We start from the raw sequence: 17,132 nt of genomic DNA, 5'->3' as shown, positions 1-17,132 counted from the left end.
AACTTAAAATGAACAGAAACTACTCCGTATATAAAATGGGTTGTCCCTTCCGCAATCCCTCGCTCTTTACGCTAAAGCTTTTATTTGTTTTAAAAAGTAGAATTGTGGCAAAGAGTCAAACTTTAGCGTAAAGAGCGAAGGATTGCGGAGGGGACAACCCATTTTATATACGGAGTAATTTCTGTTCGTTTTAAGTTTTAATGTCGCTCCTTACTTTCAGCTAAAAAAATTAGTTTTTTTTATTTAATTTCTGAACGTTTTTGAATTAATGCATGTTTGGTTTTGGCTCTCCGCACATAAATTATTAAAATGAAATTTGTATATTAATTCTTTTTTTTTGGCTAAATGGCTTTCTCTTAGTTTTGATCAGACTATTTTGAGAAATAAGGGGTGGAGAAGGAGGCCTAGTTGCCCTCCAATTTTTCGGTTGCTTAAAAAGGCAACTAGAACTTTTAATTTAGCAACTAGAAATATACGTAACTTATAAATTAGCAACTTACGTAACAAACTTTCATAATCTTATATTTTTATTATGTATACAAGGGGTTTGTATCCTCGTTAATACATCATTCTTTACACTAAATCTTAAGTTTTGTCCCAATTCTTTAAGAATGATCCCTGAATCAGAAAGGCCGTAGAATAAATAGGTGAAATTACTAAAAATACTTTAGCATTAAGAGCGAGGTATTTATCTCCTCCTAAACACCTCGCTCTTTATACTAAAGTATTTTTAGAGCCCCTCATATGCGTTATAATCTCTGTTCGTTTTAAGTTTCAATGCTACTCCTTCCTTTCATTTGAAAAAACGTTTTCATGTTTATTTTTCATTGTTTTCTTATAGTAATGCTAGAAAATCATGCGCCCTTTTCCTTGAATTTTTCTTCCCCCATGACAGATTCCTCCAAGGAAAGATCCTCCAACATAGCCCCCTCCCCTCAGCCCCACCCCCAAAACAAAATAAAATCCCCCTGAAAACGTCTGTACACTTCCCAATAACCATTACTATATGTAAACACTGGTCAAAGTTTGTAACTTGCAGCCCCTCCCCCAGGGATTGTGGGGGAGTAAATCATTTCCAAATACATAGTTATTATGGTTTTCGACTATGCTGAACAAAATGGCTATCTCAAAATTTTGATCCGTTGACTTTGGGAAAAAAATGAGCGTGGGAGGGGGCCTAAATACCCTCCAGTTTTTTGGTCACTTAAAAAGGGCACTAGAACTTTTCATTTCCATTAGAATGAGTCCTCTTGCGACATTCTAGGACCACTTGGTCGATACGATGACCCCTGGGAAAAAGAAAAAAGACAAATTTTCTCAGGCTCGTAACTTTTGATGACAAAGACTAAATTTATGAAACTTATATATTTAAAATCAGCATAAAAATCTGATTCTTTTGATATATCTTTTAGCATCGAAATTACATTTTTTAGAGTTTCGTTTACTATTGAGCCGGGTCGCTCCTTACTATAGTTCGTTACCATGAACTGTTTGATATCCACCCCTTACTCACAATCTACGTCTAAATATCTTCCTCATCGCTAGTGATGGAACCAGATCGAATAAAGTTTGAGCTCGAGCGCTATCTCTTAGAATCAAATGTTTAGGTGGTCTCGAAGTCTCAGCCCATGGCTTGACTTGAATTTGAGTCAGTTTCGTTCAAGTTTCGAGTCAAGTTCGAACTGAAGTACCGTATCAGTATTAAAATTATTTTCAAATTCTAAATATTCGATTTACAATGAATTCTTGAGTACAATGAATTTTGAATAGGTTGAACAAAGTTCTACAATAAGAGAGAAGGAGTCACTCGGTCCACCAAATCTTGCGTGCCCCTATGGATGGAGGGATTGAACTTACCACATTAAGTTGGTCTCGTTTGAGGATATTGGCATTATAGGAGTATTTATTGCAAATGACGCTTTGTAACAACACTTAATGGCATTAGGGGAATTTTGGATCCCTGGAAGCTATCGATGCTGACGGTAGAGCCTTTGTATTCATTAGCTGCATATCATAAAAAATGTTTACAAAACAAGATGATAGAAACGCTGTTATTGTTAGAATCGTCCTTCTAAATTTACTTCTTGTTATTCATATTACTAAATTGTATAGAAACAAAAACAAATGGTTTTTGTTCTAGCGACCTTGAATGCTTGTACCTGACCTAATTTCCAAATTCAGGTTTATAGAAACAAATTGAACTTTTCTAAGAACAGATGCTGTTTTCCCAAGTACTTTTATGCTGTACTGTGTAGAGAAAGGTTCCTTGCTGAAATCTATTGATAATGTTTATTGCGAAGTAAGCTGATTTCTCAATGTCTCATTAAGTGTTTTCTATTAAATTTTTCAAAAATGTAAAAAAAAAAAAAATGTGAAATCATTCAGCTACTGTTTCGAACTTTTATCTAGCAAATAAAGTCGACATTGGGAGATTACAAAGCAGCTTAGATGATTAGTGCTATTAGTACTGACAAAGCAGATGCTGGTAACGAGCTTTAAGTAAGGAGTGACCCAAGTCAGTAATGATTGAAACTCTAAAAAGGAATTTTATATCAACCAATGTATCAAAAGCAGAACGTACGTAAGGGGGTTAAGGGTTCCGGGGCCTGGGTCTCCCTCGTAATCCTAACTTTCTCCAATTTCTGGACGCTACTTTTTCAAATTACAAGATAAAATTTGCGATTTTTTTATTATTGAAGCCCTAAAACAAAAACAAAAATTCTTGCATACGAGCCTGGTCAGAATAATCCAATTTTAACGTTCATTCGAAGCACAGAAAATCAATCGACTTTAGATGTATCGTTTGAAAGCTATTAGCATAAACAATTTTGCGTAATTTTTGGAAAAGGGGGAAAAGGGGAAGCACCCCGCAAAGGGGTGCGATCGTGGTAAAGTTTATTCAACGTCTTAAAAAACCGTGAAACGGAGGTTTTAAGCCTTTATCAAAAAATATATGAAATTATATTTTCCGAAAAGAATACTCACAGATATGTTTTTTTTCCAGAGGTTGTCCGTTTGAAGCACTGGTCTTATAAACTTCGGATAAAGGGGTCTTGAACTTCAAATAAGTTTCGTAATGCTCCTTTTGAGTATGATTTTGCGCCACATCGTAGGGGAGGTATGACAGTTTTGCGATACAAAGAGGCAATTCTGGTCCAAAAGGGATCAAATACCATCGAATGAAAATATTGAAGCTCACAGTTGATTTAAAACTATCAAATAAAACTATCAAATATTTATCAAAATAAAACTATAAACTATCAAATGGCTATTTATAAAGCATCACAGTTTCATTGGCCCCGACTACGTGTTGTGACGTATTCATCTCTAAACATTTATAAATTCTGTTCAAAATGAATCATTGTCATAGATGATTATACAAAGTTCCTTTTAAGCCCCATTGACTGACTTGATCCATTTGAGGCTCCGCTAACAAAGTTCGTGGTAGCGAACTATAAGAAAGGGACAACTGGGGCCAAACTGTAAAAAAAGCAATTCTGGAAACCGTTGATTTAACAAAAATTGACTTTTAATGCTGGTTCTAGATATACAATATTAATCAAGTTTAATGTTATCATCATAAGCTTCAAGCTTGAGGAAATTTGGTTACTTTCTAAAAAAAAAAGGGTGAAGCAACCCTTAAAGAGATCGGAATGAAATTACTTTTTTTCCCAAGGGGTAATCATATCAAACCAATGGCCCTAGAAGATTAAAAGTTCTAGCGTTCTTTTGAGTGATCAAAAAGATTGTGTCACGGGAAAGCGGCGTTTTCTGCCATTTTTTTGGCGCCGAACTACAATTTTGCCGAAAGCTAACCAAGTTCCTATTAATTGGAAGTTTTTTTTTATAGCCAATGGATTTAAAAGCACAAAAAAATTGTATATTGAACTTCCCACTTGCAGAGAAAGTAATTCCGCACGGAAGCGTATTTGTTCCTGAAAATTCACGTGGTCCGTACAATGTAATTGGTTAATATGGGCATTTGTCTTAATACCTTATTTAACTAAGTTGTTTCACTAGAATTTTCATAAATTTATATTCAGTGATGTATAATGGCGCATCTGATAAGAAATGCGTAAATGATCCCTCTTGATTCCCTGGAATGTTTCTGTTCTACGCCTCTATTATTGCTTCGGCGTGGAGGTCAGGGGTAATATTGCCAGTGCCTTTCCCACAATCTTTTTCTATGTAGCATAAAATGTTACATGTACCTGTCTACCTGCACAGAGGTGGAAAAGAGGGGCTGGGGAATCATGAGCCCAGCCATTAATTTTCTTGGGGTAGACATGTGCTACCAGAAGTTTGGTTTTCCTTTATTGTAAATCGTAATATTTCTCTTTTCCTATTTATATACAGTGTATTTAAATACAATTACACAATGTACCGTATTTAAACATCAGATGTCCCTATTGTCGAGATGGTGATGGCTTTAGATGCGTAAAAGATCAAAAGTCACGCATAATTCCCATCTACGTGAACAATAATACCCATTTCCACCCACCCGAATTTCTGCAGTAAAAATATTGTTAAAGACATATTCAACAAAACTGTTATTCATCGAGAATTTTGAGAAAATATTACTAAATTTTGTCCAAAATTTTGTTTACAATCTAACAGAATAATTCTTAAGAAGGACACTATTAATCAATATACGATCATTAATATATAGAAATTATCAGTGGTAAACCGGGTGTTTATGAGGCAGATATCCCTTATCATCTCTTTTATTTAGGTCTGGGTATGATTCGAAAGTGATCAGAAATTAAGTAAATAAATAAGTTTTTTTCAACTTCAAATAAGGAGCAATATTAGAAATAAATTATTTTGTATATGAGGTGGCCTATCCCCTTCTCAACTTTTCGGTCTTTGAGCTAAAGTTAGGCTTTTTGTCCATTTTTTTAGCAACCACTGAAACACAAGGGCGATTGAATTGGAATAGGAAGCTTTTTTAAAGCACTAACAAACTTCAATGTTACGAGCGAGGGGCTGAGGAGTAGGCTGCTTTCTCACATACGGAATAATTCTGTTCATTTTAAGTTTTGATATTGCTCCTTGTTTTCAGTTTATTGTTTTTTTTTTTATTATTTAACCTTATCTATATTGCTGTATAGTAGAGCACCTTCTAATAGTATGGTGGTTAGTGGTTCTATTTTTGGCTGGGGTGGGAAGGGGGCATCTGAAGTCTCAAATAGGAAATTTCTGCTCTAAAACTTTCTAGTTTTCAGTGAGAGGTCTTTCAAGTAAATTTGGAGGGAGATGGGAGAATTTACCCCTTAGCCTCCCATCATTCAGAAGAATGTAATTAGACTAGTTATGCAACATATATGCTCTGTGGTGACAGTTTCCCTCTTATTACGGAAATATTTTGAGACTAACATAAAACATTACATTCATAGGCTTACCTGCATGGAAGAAGTAGGGTTGAGACCATTTCCTAAGAAGAGGAATCGTGCAAGGAATACCTTTTAGAAACCTGAGACCTGTGAACAGATAATCCATTTTGACATTTCAACCCTTCCTCCCTCCTAAAATTTTTTGAAGGGTGCTTATTTCAAAGATGATTATCATCGTTCATGAACAATTTTATGCAACGAAACCCTGACTACTGGGGAGATGACACCCCCCTCACATTTAAGAGAGCTCTGTGTATGATATTTAAGGCGGACAAAAATTGAATAAAAACAAGTTACGGTGCTTGAAGAGGGGAGTCAGACTAGATTTTGCCCTATCCTCTGAAATTTGAGAGAAAGGCAATATTCGCTGTGTAAAATTATTCCACTGAATGGCTAAATGAATAATCAGGCTATTTTTTTCTCAAAAAGTGTAAATTTTGAGCCACTTACGGTTAGGCCTATCTTTTACCTTAGAAAAATAAATAGAGCCATAAATGTGGGAGTCTTTGATCACTGGTGTTGCTTCATGGAAATTGTGGGGGGGGGAACAATTTTGTTGTTTAATACTAAAAAAGGGTGTTTTTAAAAAGTATGAAGGACAATCAAATCTTGGGTGCAAGTACCCCCCCTACTCTCAAGGGAAAAAGAAAGAAAGAAAGCGAGAGGATGATAGGGAGAGAGAGAGAGAGGGGAGAGTTTACAATTCGTCTGTTTTCTTTTGTTTACTATGAGAAAATATGAAGTATGAAGAGAGTATTCGCTAGCAAAAAAAGAAAAAAAAAATCAAGGACAAAAAGCCGCAACGCAGCCGTAACCGCCACTTAAATGGCCGCAATGCCTGCCTTTTTCTTGACCTTTAGGAGAAATAAGGATATATTGCGAGTGTATCACAAATTAGCTACTTTATATATGCATTTAACATATAACTAAGAATTAAGTAATACAAATAAGAACGACCTTGAGTAATTGTTAAGTTCATGACACATTAGCTAGCGAAAATCTCGTTTCAAGGGTTTTGTTTTGCCTCCGTCCTCTCGCTTCGCTGGTAACGTTTGGTAGCTTATGTCTTTAGCTTTGCAAATGTGCCCTCGCTTGTGGTCACCTCCTTTTTAAACCCTCGGTTTTGTTGCATCCCCTTGCTCGTTTCACTTGCTATGCTTGACTATCTGTGGCTTGATTAGTTTACGATGTTTGGCAGTATGTATGCAAAAACACCGTCATAAACGCTGCATTTTATGTATAGAAATATATATCCCAGGAAGACAGTAATTTATACTTTTGATCGGTGTAAGTAAAATGGTTAATATTTTTAACCCATTCTACTTCTTGTCCCAGAAATGACATTAGATACCAAAAGGAGCTATAATGTATTATGAACAAATTTTCTGCTAACTATATTTAATTATAACATATAACAAAACAAAACTTATCCTCAAACCTTTGCCCTACCTTCTTGGTGACATTACTGTGAAACCCTTTGTCTTGTAGCAGGAATTTTCAGCTTACTTTTAATATAATTACTGATAGATGGTCATATTCCCTTTTTTGCCCATTATCACTTAACATTAAATGTCATAAGCCCAAGTATCTTAAGATTGAGACTGTAGCCCTTTGTATGTTATAACACGACCCGGAAACACCTTTAGAAAAGACTACAAGATTTGTTCTGAAACAATCATTTGAATATTCATATTATTTAGTAGTTATATAAAATGGCTTCTTAAATCAACTCCAGATAGTTTTCTTTGCATCTCAGAATAATTTTTACCTTGGCACTTACGTAGAAACTGGGCCCTAAAGTTGTCCCCTTAACCCCTTCCCCATCCCTATTCCTCAAAAATATAGACTGGTACAATTTATTCATTTTTTTGCGATTCTGTTGCTACAAATTCTTGTACTTTCTGTATAATTTGTCCTTTTTTTATTCACAAATGTGTTCCCCCACCGAAGTTACTGTAACTAGAAGTCAATATAATAATGTAGCAAAACGTTCCGTGTTGAAATACCTATTAGAAAACTCGGATCTTGCTGTAAACATTCTTTAGCTTTCATCGTGTATTTTTGGCACTTCTGCCATACTGAAAGTTTTGACAAATTATTTACCATCCTTCCCATGTTTCATATGCAAGGTTTTCCTGTCAACTAGGTTAACCTGATTAAGAATTAGACCTAACGGTTCTCAGTTGTTTCCGCGATATGCTTGTGAACGGAGACCTGAACGTGTACTTCTAGAAATTATTCTACAATACAGTTTTTCTAAGATAAAGGATATTGCTTGTTTTTATCCTATCTGTGGAGGTAGGCAATTGTTTACAGAGTGAATTTTTACTACCGTTGACATGGTCAAAAAGGGACAAACGCCCCAAAAATATTATCCACAGTGTTTACCAAGAACGTTGAAATTTCTGCTGGGAAAAATGATATTGTAGCAATTCATTGAAATTTGTAAAGAAGATTATATTCCTCCTCTTATATTTCATCGAACCTCCCATTCTAATTCTCTAATAACCTTTGATGTAAAGTGACCAATTAATGCAAGGGGTTTCGCACTGCCTCGAAAAATGAGGTAATTTTCGCCCTTAAGGTAACTTGAGGCAACTTCCGCCCTTATGCCATTGAGCATATCTGCAGCTTCACTTCTTTTTTTCCTGTTTCGAAATTGAGCAAGTTTTCAATTCACTTTTTTGTACCATGTGCGCTTTTTGTACCATTTTCTTGCTGGCAAACCTCCATACGTATTTCTGGCAGTATTTACCAAGAATAGAGGAATTTAACGTAATAGAAAATAGATTTGCGTATTTTTTGATTGAAACCCAAAGAACTGTCTGTGTACATCCTTCCGATTTTTTTTTTTTATGAAATTGATCTTCCTGTTTTACTCACTGCCCCTTGTGTAACCCAAAATGAACATCAATTAGGTGATTGGTGCTTTTAGGACATTTCCTAATTGTCAAATTAACCCAGATAAAAATCATTAGAAAAAGCATAACTATAGATAGGATTAATATACTTATTATACCTATAAAAATATACTTGTAAAACTTTTCTTTTTATAAATATCAGTTTATATTAGTTCTATTTGGATTTAAAAGAAGGATCAAGTTTATATTAGTGACTCAAAACAAAAAGGACACAACAAGAAATGCGCTTGGGGTTCAGAAGTAGAGCTGTGGTTTGTTAGTGGCCCGTGGCCAAATCTTGGCATTTTGCCCACTATAAAATAGAACTCATTGAGGTGCCCTGGTTGCGTAGAACCATATGCCTGGTATTTGTCTGGTACACCAAGCCCGTATGACTTGGTGTCTTTAGACGAGGAAGGGGCCTTATTCGTGACCCATGGTAATTTTTATAAATATGGTTTTCACTACTGTAGCTAGGACGTTTTCAGGGGGATTTTTTGGTTTAGGGGTGGGGGTTACATGGCAGGATATTTACATGGAGAGACTTCTCATGGTAAAAGAGAATCCCAATGAAGGGGGCGCAGGATTTTCTAGCATTATTTAAAAAAACAATGAAAAATAAATATGAAAAGTTTTTTTCTACTGAAAGTGAGGAGCAGCATTAAAAATTAAAACGAACAGAATTTATTACGCATATGAGGGGTTTACCTCCTCGTAATACTTCGCTATTTACGCTAAAGTATTTTTAGTAATTTCAACTATTGATTCTACGGCCTTTGTGATTCAGAGGTCATACTTAAGGAATTGGGACACAATCTAAGCTTTAGTGTAAAGAGCGAGGTATCGACGAGGGTTGAACCCCCTCATATACGCAAAAAAAAATTACGAATATAGAAGTTCGTTACGTAAGTTAATTCGTAAGTTACGTATATTTTTTACCAATGAAAACGTTTGTAAGAAATTAAAAGTTCTAGTTGCTTTTTAAGTAATCAAAAACTTAGAGGGCAACTAGGCCTCCTCCTTCGTTTCTTTTTCTTAAAATCTTCCGATTAATTGCAATTAATTAATATGCAAATTTCGTTTTAATTGTTTCAAACAGTTCGTGGTAACGAACTGTAGTAAGGAGCGACCCGGCTCAATAGTAACCAAAACTCTAAAAAATGGAATTTTGATACCAATAGCTACATCAAAAGAATCGCATTTTAATGCTGGTTTTAAATATATAAGTTTCATCAAGTTTAGTCTTACCCATCAAAAGTTACGAGCCTGGGAAAATTTGCGTTATTTTAGAAAATAGGGGGAAACGCCCCCTAAAAGTCATAGAATCTTAACGAAAATCACACCATCAGATTCAGCGTATCAGAGAACCCTACTGTAGAAGTTTCGAGCTCCTATCTACAAAAATGTGGAATTTTGCATTTTTTGCCAGAAGGCAGATCACGGATGCGTGTTTTTTTGTTTTTTTTTTTTTTTGTTTTTTTTTGTTTTTTTTTTTTTTCCCAGGGGTGATCGTATCGACCCAGTTGTCCTAGAATGTTGCAAGAGGGCTCATTCTAACGGAAATGAAAAGTTCTAGTGCCCTTTTTAAGTGACCAAAAAAATTGGAGGGCACCTAGGCCCCCTCCCACGCTAATTATTTTCCCAAAGTCAACGGATCAAAATTCTGAGATAGCCATTTTATTCAGCGTAGTCAAAAAACCTTATAACTATGTCTTTGGGGACGACTTACTCCCCCACAGTCCCCGTGGGAGGGGCAACAAGTTACAAACTTTGACCTGTGCTTACATATAGTAATGGTTATTGGGAAGTATACAGGCGTTTTCAGGAGGATTTTTTTGGTTTGGGGGAGGGGTTGAGAAGAGGGGGATATGCTGGGGGAACTTTCCTTCGAGAATTTGTAATGGGAGAAGAAAATTTCCATGAAGGGAGAGCAGGATTTACTAGCATTATTTAAAAAAAAACAATTAAAAAATAAAAGTGAAAAAGCTTTTTCAGCTGGAAGTAAGGAACAGCAATAAAACTTAAAACAAACAGAAATTATTACCCATATGAGGGGCTCACCTCCTTCTAATACCTCGCTCTTTACGCTAAAGTATTTTCGGTAATTTCAACTACTTATTCTACGGCTTTTGTGATTCAGGGGGTCATTCTTAATGAATTGGGATAAGATTTAAGCTTTAGTGTAAAGAGCGAGGTACTGACGATGGGGCGAATCCCCTCATATATGTAATAAAAACATGAGAATACAAAAGTTCTTTACGTAAGCTAATTTATAAGTTACGTAAATCTTTTACCAATAAAAAGATTCGTAAAAAATTAAAAGTTCTAGTTGCCTTTTTAATTAACCAAAAAATCGGGGGGCAACTAGGCTTCGTCCCCCGCTCTTTTTTTCTCAAAATCATTCGATCAAAATTATGAGAAAGCCATTGAGCCAAAAAAAAAATATGCAAATTTCGTTTTGATCATTCCTCTGCGGAGAGCCAAAATCAAAACATGCATTGATTCAAAAACGTTCAGAAATTAAATAAAAAAACAAGTTTTTTCAACTGAAAGTAAGGAGTGACATCAAAACTTAAAACGCACAGAAATTACTTCGTATATGAAAGAGGCTGCTTCCTCATCAACGCCCCGCTCTTTACGCTAAAGTTTTTTACTGTTTTAGAAAGAAGAATTGAGAGAAAGAGTCAAACTTTAGCGTAAAGAGCGGGGCGTTGATGAGGAAGCAGCCTCTTTCATATACGAAGTAATTTCTGTGCGTTTTAAGTTTTGATGTCACTCCTTACTTTCAGTTGAAAAAACTTGTTTTTTTTATTTAATATGTGTAGAGAGCCAAGATCAAAACATGCATTAATTCAAAAACGTCCAGAAATTAAATAAAAAACAAGTTTTTGTAACGGTAAGTAAGGAGCGACATTAAAACTTAAAACGAACAGAAATTACTCCGTATATGAAAGGGGCTTTTCCTCCTCAACGCCCCGCTCTTTACGCTAAGGTTTCTTACTGTTTCAAAAAGTAGAGTTAAGAGAAAGGGTCAAACTTTAGCGTAAAGAGCGAGGCATTGAGGGGGGAAAGCCTCTTTCATGTACGGAGTAATTTCTGTTCGTTTTAAGTTTTAATGTCGCTCCTTACTTACCGTTACAAAAACTTGTTTTTTATTTAATTTATATTTAGGAGTTGAGTTCGCTAACAAAGTTGTTACTAAACTTTTACTTTGTTTATCTGATTGAATGCCAGAGTTGTCAACTACCTCTAGATCTTAAAAAATGGTATGTCTGAAGGAATATCTTTCTTATTAAATCCAAAAACAAAACAAAAGCAAAAAACAAATGATGACTTGTTAATACGGTCTCACTATACGCTATATTTAAATAAACTTTACACTCTATTTCCTGGCGTCCAGTTAATGTTCTTAGTTTTAAAACGCCTCAATTGAAAAAACGAATTGACGAACAGAAAGTTTAACCAATCGGTGCGGGTATGCACCTCATTGTCCCTGAAGAGCAGGAAGCTTCACATTTCTTGCTTTCAAGTCACTCTTTGTCAAAGAGGAGAAATTCCCGAAACAATCAAAATTATAAGCCTACTTGTGCCTGTGTTGTGAACTTCAACAATATACAATTTTTCGACCTAGTTTTTCCTTGGTTGTAGGTGCTTAAACAACCTTTTGCATGCTGACCTATGCTCTTTTCGCAGGTACCGATCTCCTGATTTAATGCCTTCGGCCGGGAGTGCAACGCCTGGTTGAGGGTAAATCAAACCAAGGAGAGTACCTTGGTTATCAAATTTCAAGTGAATGCGAAAACCCTAAAAATCGTCATTCTCAACCCCCATTGATCCAGGGTACATGCCCTGTAGATTTCGAGCCCATAAAAGAAAATAAAAAAAATACAATGCCTGCCTACCTTTTTGCTGGTGATTTTGTGCAAAATTGGTCTTCTAGAAATAATATTGACTGAAAATGATTGTTGGCTGCGTATTCATTTGAAACACTGTGAAGTATGCCTAACTATCCACTTTATAACTAAATATGGGAGGGGGGCATTGAAAGGTTAACTCCTCTACATTGGCTCTCTAATCATACAGATGGAGAATCGTCGCGTAATTCCATTTCCAAAAGGTAGAACATGTCTGCTGGTCTGCTGAAATGGACATTGCAATGAGCGAGGAATGGAGGTGTTGAAAGGTTTATAGACCCAGTTTGTAGCTCCATTAATACGGCTGGAAGATTCATGTGTTGTTCCATTCGTGGCAAGGTATAAAATGTCTTCGACTTAAAACAAGAAATGAAATAGCCATCGAAGCGGCATAATGTATTTTTGGAGTGGCCCTAGGTGATTATGCTGGTGAAATAAATAACTTGTAATCTCTCTTGGGAATTCTATGATGACGAAGTATAATGGTTATATTTGAACGAAAGCTTTTGTGTGTACAGTGAAAATTTTATTTTTGCAAAAAAAAAATTCTAAGAGGTGTTTCGGCTTGAGTTTTCCTTTTAGAAATTCGTTCAATGTTGAAATTGAGTCAGACGCCTCTTGACCTGAGAGCGAAATTGTCCTACTACTCGAAACTCTTCATGTTCCAATTAGCAAAATTGTGTCAGTTTAATTTTTTCTTCGGTCATTATCAAGAGTGAAAACAAATAAGTGAGGATAGGATATTTTGCCCATTGTATGATTTTAATCTCAGGAAAAGTCATAACGTGTCGACTAAGACGAAGCTGAATTTTTTGTTGCTAAGCAACAGAGGGTCGTACGGAGTTCCCACTTAGGCCATTCGCAAGAGCAGAAAACATTATATTGATTAACAGAGGCTTCACTATGCGTACATTGCGTATGCTGACGACTTGCTTCTGATTAGCCGTTCCAAACAGGATCTTTCCCAAATGGTCTCTATAGTTTCCGATGCTTTCTCTGATATTGGTCTTTCACTTAACATAGATAAATCTGAGTTTCTTCCCTATAACTGTACTACTGCTATTCCGCTTCACTGTAATAACTTCACTATCCCTCTTGTTGATTGTATTCGTTGGCTTGGTATCTGTATTACTAATTAAATTAAAAAAAACAAGTTTTCTAAACTGAAAGTAAGTAGCGATATTAAAACTTAAAACGAACAGAAATTACTCCGTAATTGAAAGGGGCTGTCCCTTCCTCAACGCCACTCTCTTTACGCTAAAGTGTCTCTTTCTATCGACTCTACTTTTTAAAACAGTAATAAACTTTAGCGTAAAGAGCGGGGCGTTGAGGAGGGAACAGCCCCTTTCATATACGGATACATTATACTTTATTTAAAAAAGCAACTAGAAATTTTAATTTTTTACGAACGTTTTTATTTGTAAAAATATACGTAACTTACGAATTAGCTTACGCAACGAACTTCTATATTTGTATGTTTTTATTACGTATATGAGGGGGTTCACCACCTCGTTAATACCTCGCTCTTTACACTAAAGCTTAAGTTTTGTCCCAATTCCTTAAGAATGACCCCTGAATCACAAAGGCCGTAGAATAAATAGTTGAAATTAATAAAGTTACTTTAGCGTAAAGAGCGAGGTATTAGGAGGAGGTAAACCCCTCATATGCGTAGTAATTTCTGTTCGATTTAAGTTTTAATGCTGCTCCTTACTTTCAGTTGAAAAAACTTTTTCATATTTTTTTGGGGTAAAATTCTAGTTAATTGACTTCTTGCTATCTCAGTAAGGGTTTAGGTTAGGAAAATGAAACTTTCAGGAATGAATCTACAGACTAAAGTATGTCCCGGGAAGGTATTTTGAAGCAACTACCTCCACTGCTTCTCCGTCTAGAGGGCCCTGACCTTTGATGACCTTTAAAAATATGTGTGTTGTAAAAGTGAAACCTTTCAAAATAGATCTTCTGCTTAATTGAAGTACAACAAAAAAATTTTCAGCTTCGTAAATTTGCTCAATTCCATTTTATAAGGTTTTAAAGATATGCAAATACATATCCTAAATTAAAAAAAAACAACATTGATATGGCTCAAAATTTTTCTCAAATAACAGGAATTGTATTTTCAGAACTAAAGGTAGATAAAAAGCAACTAGTAACTGAAAATTAAGGTAAAATGTTGTTTTGTCAAATTTCAATAGGTATAGACCTGTCATGTAGGCAAATTTAGGGCCCTCTAGAGGGAGAAGGAGTGGAGGTGGGTGTTTTAAAATACCTTCCCGGGACGTACCTTAGCCTGTAGACCCATCCCTGAAAGTTTCATTCTCCTAACCTTAACCCTTTCCGAGATAGCAAGAAATCAATTAACTAGAATTTTACCTTTTTTTTCATTGTTCTTTAAAAAAATACTAAAAAATTCTGCACCCCCTTCATGGAAATTCTCGACCCCCATGAAAAATTCCTCCTAGGAAAGAGGAGGAATTTTCCATGGAAAGGGCACCTAGGTGCCCTCCAATTTTTTTGGTCACTTAAAAAGGGCACTAGAACTTTTCATTTCCGTTAGAATGAGCTCTCACACGAGATTCTAGGACCAATGGGTCGATGCGATCACCCATGGGAAAAAGAAAAAAACAAATAAACACGCATCCGTGTTCTGTCTTGTGGCAAAAATGCAAAATTCCACATTCTTGTAGATAGATGCTTGAAACTTCTACTGTAAGGTTCTCGGATACGCTGAATCTGATGGTGTGATTTTCTTTAAGATGCGATGATTTTTAAGGAGTGTTCCCCTGTTTTCTAAAATAAGGGACATTTTCTCAGGCTCGTAGCTTTTGATGGGTAAGTCTAAACTTAACGAAACTTACTGTAGTTAAAATCAGCATCATAATGCAATTCTTTTGATGTAACTATTGTTATAAAAAATCCGTTTTTTAGAGTTTCGGTTGCTATTGAGCTGGGTCGCTCCTTACTACAGTTCGTTACCACGAACTGTTTGATCTTTCGAGTTTACGTCAGCGTACTGTTTGTGATATAAGTAAAAAGATTCAGATTGGCTATGCAAAGATTGTGGCAAGCAAAGGGAAGTATAATAGACGTGCGCTGGCCAGACTTTATTCTACTCTCTGTGATCATTCTGTCCTTTATGCTTCAGGTCTTTTAAAACACAACAAGTACTTATGGCTATGACTAATGACTTGTTTCACTTACAATGACTTGTTTCACAGTTCACTCTCAGGTCACAACTTTCGGGGATCTCTTATTTAATTAAATAAAAAAAAATAATTTTCTTAGGTGAAAGTAAGGAGCGACATTAAAACTTAAAACGAACAGAAATTACTCCGTATATGAAATGGGTTGTCCCCTCCGCAATCCCTCGCTCTTTACGTTAAAGTTTTTAATTGTTTTAAAAAGTAGAACTGTGGCAAAGAGTATCACTAAACTTGATGAAACTTATATATTTAAAATCAGCATTAAAATGCGATTCTTTTGACGTAGCTATTGATATCAAAATTTAATTTTTTAGAGTTTTGGTTACTATTGAGCCGGGTCGCTCCTTACTACAGTTCGTTACCACGAACTGTTTGGTAATCTGAAGCATGCACAGCATGGAAAACTTCTCCTGTTGCTTTTCCTAACAGCGGGTTTGGTCCTTTTCATAACAGGCATCGGAAACAGTTTAGCCTTCAATCTCAAGGCATACCCATAAAGTTGTGCTGAAAATGAGACCCCTGCTACTGTTTGAAATGCTTTTTCTTTTTGTCATTGAATTCATTAAAGCACAACTGCAAAACTCTCGAGTGTCTTGCTCGAGACTCATATACTCGAACTCAACTCGATCGTCTTACTCGAACTCATATATCTAACCCTTGGTAATCTGGATCGTCTTAGCTTAGAGGTTTGACAGAAGTAAAGAGCTATATTTCTGCTGTTGCATTTATCACTAGTATCTATTGACACCCTTTTTTGTTAGTGCGTTTCAACACAAATGCTGGCCAACACAAATTTATTGGTTGATATTAGTCGAAATAGAGCGAAACCTGAATTTTTGTTAAAAGGGACGTCAAATATAGGTTTCATTTGTCAACCAAAGAATTCGTGTTTTTGTTATATTATCATTCGTATTTTTGAGGAGGTGCAATCGATATTTTTGATAGAAATTCAATTATTTATGAATATTGCCCTAAATGAGATATATAGATATTTTGGAAAACTCTAGAACATGAAAAGAGTTTTGGATGTAGGCCTATAGTTAATATCATTTTCAGAAATTTGTGTAATTATTATTGCAATTTTTCTGCCACAATGCTATGCAAATAATTCTGAACTTCTCACGAAAATTATGCTATCTTTATTTTTGCTTCATAGACTTCGACATTGCTAACTGTACTTTTCTTGTTTCTTTCGGTTAAGAGCATGACTCTTAACCTGCTCCCATGAAGCTTCGGCTTCCTGCTAAAAAATTAAGTTTTTTCAAATGAAATTAAAGAGCAACCTTAAAACTTAAAAAAGAACAGATATTTTTCTGAATATGAGGGAAGCTGTCCTTTATCCAACCCCTTTTTTTTTTACAATAAAGTCTTAAAGTTCTTTAAAGATGCTTCTCATTCAATGTCACCCGTCCTTGTGTTTTGGCAGTCTTTCTTAAACAATTGCGACAAAAAAAAAAAACTTTGGCGTCAATTGTTCAAATCAAATGGATATCTCAAAATTTTGATCGGATGTCTTTGGTAAAAAAGGGGCGTGGAAGGGGGCTAGTTGCCCTTCAATCATTTCGATTGCTTAAAAAGAACACTATAACTTATAAATCTCGTCCAAATAAGCCCTCTCCCGATCGTTTAAGACCATTTGTTCTTTCTCCCGGCAAAAATACAAAATTCGACATTTTTGTAGTTAGGAGCTTGAAACCTCCAAAGCAGGATTCTCTGATATTTAAA

At 35.5% G+C, this 17,132-nt stretch overlaps 1 protein-coding gene across 3 annotated transcripts in view; it reads left to right on the top strand.

Moving 5' to 3' along the window:
* The window catches only part of LOC136027384 (uncharacterized), a 131,431-nt gene that overhangs the window by 60,293 nt on the left and 54,006 nt on the right, over window positions 1-17,132 (top strand). The window contains exon 1 of one of the 3 annotated variants that reach the window (XM_065704574.1): window positions 7,575-7,691. The exons of the other annotated variants lie outside the window; for them this stretch is intronic. The gene's annotated coding sequence lies outside the window, so the exon portion shown is untranslated. Of the gene's footprint in view, window positions 1-7,574; window positions 7,692-17,132 lie in introns of those variants that run through there. 3 annotated transcript variants of the gene reach the window in all.

Source organism: Artemia franciscana, chromosome 5 (genome assembly GCF_032884065.1).
Source record: "Artemia franciscana chromosome 5, ASM3288406v1, whole genome shotgun sequence".
Classification (NCBI taxonomy): Eukaryota; Metazoa; Arthropoda; class Branchiopoda; order Anostraca; family Artemiidae; genus Artemia; species Artemia franciscana.
The sequence above is the reverse complement of the archived record's forward strand: the minus strand, read 5'-3'. Positions and strand labels throughout refer to the sequence as shown.